Genomic DNA, 3,565 nt, shown 5'->3' with positions numbered 1-3,565 from the left:
TATCTGCCATGAGTCACTGGGAAATCGCCGTACTTGTGAATATATGCGAAAATGCTATCGAACCTCTGTATTTCGAACCTTTAAGATTTCTTCACGGAATCACAATAGCAGACAACATTAACAAATAAACCCATATGAAGAGGAGAAGAAAAATATAAGGATTGAGAGAGAAGAGAAGGGCTTCTCATAGTTGCAAAGATGAGATGATGGAAACAGTAGCGGAGATGAGACGAAGACCAAGTATCCTTATCCCTCTACATCATCGTCTCTCTAGTGAAGGTCAGTGACAATAATAGCAGAAAAATATAGAGAAAGGCTGAAAGAGAAGCAACAACAATAGCGGAAGACACCAATAGATGGAGAAGGAGACAGAAAGGCTCGTTGGAAGCATGGAACCACAATCCACATCTTGATTTAAAACCCCAAACCTCTTCTTTGCTACGCTAGATCACTTGTAAGACTGCAAACTCATCTTCTTCTCCAAGTTGTGAAGTTGATTTCTTCATTTTTTTTTTTAAATTTTTTTTTCCTGATTCAGGCTCCAAATCAAAATGCACTCCTCAATTGTTGTTGGGTGGTAAAACATTACCCCGACGAATAAGGGGTTGAGTTGCAAGTGAGGTGATAGCACAAAATGATGGTTCATCTATTTATTCCCGTTGGAGGTAAAATTTTGGAAAACTTTCTTGCGAATTATCATCAAAATTCGCAAAACGGCAAACTTCGACGATATTTAGAACCTTGATAAGTAGCATAAATTACTCTCCAAATTTGTATCAAAAGGGGAAAAGAATTACTCTCAACTAATCTAAACATAAGACTAAGGCTTTGGTAAATAAAATGTTTTTTTTTTTCCAAAAATATAATGTTTTATAAAGTATTTACCACAATGTTCCACAAAATTTATTTCTTTCTTTTTTCAGTAAATAATCGATCCATGTCAATAAGAGCTATATTTGAGGGTTTTTTTTTTTAATCAAACTATACATGGATCATCATTCATCAATATTAAGCATATCAATCTTTCATTCCATTATTGTTCTCATAATCAGTACTATATTTTCATTTCCTTCATACACGAGTTGATTTGCATGTTTTCACCTCTCTCTGAGTCCATTTTCTTTATCTTCATAACAATACTTGACCCCCCACCGTCATACATTTAAGAGAGGTCTACCATATCGGCGATAAACCCTCTCTTGAATGTGTACGATGAAAAGGATATCAAATTATCAATGTAGTGCCATTGTGTTATCTTGATCCCAATTTTACTCTCTCTCTTTCTTCACTCATCTACTATTGAATGTATAGACTAGAACAGTTGTCAAGGTAGTGGTGTCTGGATCACAGTTCTTCTCTCTCTTTCTCACTTTTTCTTCCCCATCTGCTCCAAAATCTTGTATATTGTCTCAGAGATTTTGTTATGCAACTAGAATCTTCATGTAAAGCTCTACCAAAAACAAAATCTTCATGTAAATGGACAAACGCAATATCCATATCTCTAGTAAAATTAATTATATACCAACGGGGGTTGGTCCAAGTGGTAAGCAGCTTGGTTTGCTTAAGCAAGGTTCCAGTATTGAATCCTTGTGGATGCAAAAAATCCCCGCAGCCACCACAGCCAGGTGTGCGATGCGGGTCGAACCACCGGTTTATAAAACCTCTGGGGATCAATTTTAGGATTAATCATCCTCCACAATGACATTAGCTTTAAACATCCATTTGTTCATGAGACTTCAAACAACCGACTTCGGTTGGTCCAGAAACTAGCAAATTTAGAAATGGGAAATTCAACTCCATACATGAAAGATGGGCTGACCTTTATAACGACTTACATGGGCCTGGATATTTAAAAGATATGTAAAAAGAAGCCCAAGACAGATCCATCCACTCATCCAGTTCTTTTTTTCCGTAGAACTTACCCATCACTTGAATTTACTGGGCATATAATTAGGGGAAACAATCTACTGGAAACCCTAAACCCTAAGAATAGGAAAAAAAATTACCAAGAATTCTTTACATGAGCCCCATCTGTTTCCATTGGAAATATGGCACACACCACTTGAAACCAAAACCTTACGATACCCCCTCCACACTTTACATCTTTCTGTCATCTTTCCTCTCTCGTCTTCCTTTGTTCCACACGGCAACCATTGTTGTGAATGTTTACAAAAAGAAAATTTATTGTTGTGAACCTTCATATTATTGGTATCTGAAAAAGATACATCCCTTGGGGATGGTTATCAATTATATACTACAAGGAGTTGGTCTTTACCAATTGAGCCTACCCCTTGAGGTTGGAGATAAGGTATATAGGGGTGGAGCCAAGATTAAACATTTGGGGAGGGACGGGGGCGGTGAATAATAAGTCTAGATCACTCCCCATTGGCATTGGGCGAGCATTAAGTCACCGCACATATGATGTGGGCCCATGCGATACCCACTGTTGAATCATTTTATCATATTTAGTTCAATTACTTCAATAATTCTTTTTTTAATAGAATAATTACTTTAATACTTAATTGAATATGGCTACACAAATATACAACGTTCCCAAATATACGGCAACCCAACTTTCCCATCCCAAGTTTTTTCAAAACCCTATAAAATGTGTGAGACTTTATGGAAAAGTAAAATGTGGGACCCACAATTAATACTTTTTCCACACTTTTATTTTCTTTCCTTTTCCCTCACCCCACTAAACATGGGGCCCACATTCTTTTTCTTTCCCACCCCCTATTTGCAAAAGCAATTCAAAAATCCAAATATCGAATGAAGGTGGGCTACCCAAGCCCTGTAGAGCCAAAGCTGACAGTGATTAAAATGTAACATAAAATACCCCAAAAAAAAAAGAAGACAAAATCATATAAACACTAATAAAGATAGCTATTAAATCATAGAAGAGGAAACTTAATTGGATTACATGTAACCAAATCTTTGATAAAAGGAAAATAACAATCTCAACTATTATACAGAGAGTTAGGTGGATACAATGCAAATCAAAAATTTAGATTCACCTCAAATGTTTAGATATAATACCCAAGAAACTAATAAAGCGGAATTATATAAGCATCTCAGCACACTTTACATTTTAAAAGAAAATCAAAGACTAAATTAAGAAGATAACAACCATTAATTAGGGATTGGAATCTCTCAGATGGATGAATTCTAACGGGAGGAGAGTACAGTAATTTCAGGTAGGAGGTATCTAATTGAAACATGTACGATGGAATACCTATCTAGAGGAGAACGAAACCAGATTTCAGTGATGGAAAAATGAACAAAAATGGCATACCCCTCACTGCGAACCATGGCTGGGGCCGAGCGAGTGGGGTCATCGCAGTAATCAAGGTTGGTTTTTTTTTTTTTTGGGGCGTTTTTTAAAGATTTTTTCCTTTTGAGAAGGGGGGGGGGGAGTCGCCTCGAATCGACATTAATGAACAATCAATAGATAGCAAAGAATTCTCTGCGGAGAAGAACAATAGGATAATTCAGTTCGAGAGAGCTCACAAGTTTTAGCGTAATAAACCAGGAAATCAAAGGAAGCTATCCGTTATGTTAATTA

This window comes from Hakea prostrata, chromosome 8 (assembly GCF_041222555.1).
Source record: "Hakea prostrata isolate BN-2017 chromosome 8, UWA_Hpros_2, whole genome shotgun sequence".
NCBI lineage: Eukaryota > Viridiplantae > Streptophyta > Magnoliopsida > Proteales > Proteaceae > Hakea > Hakea prostrata.
Note: the sequence above shows the minus strand (reverse complement) of the source record.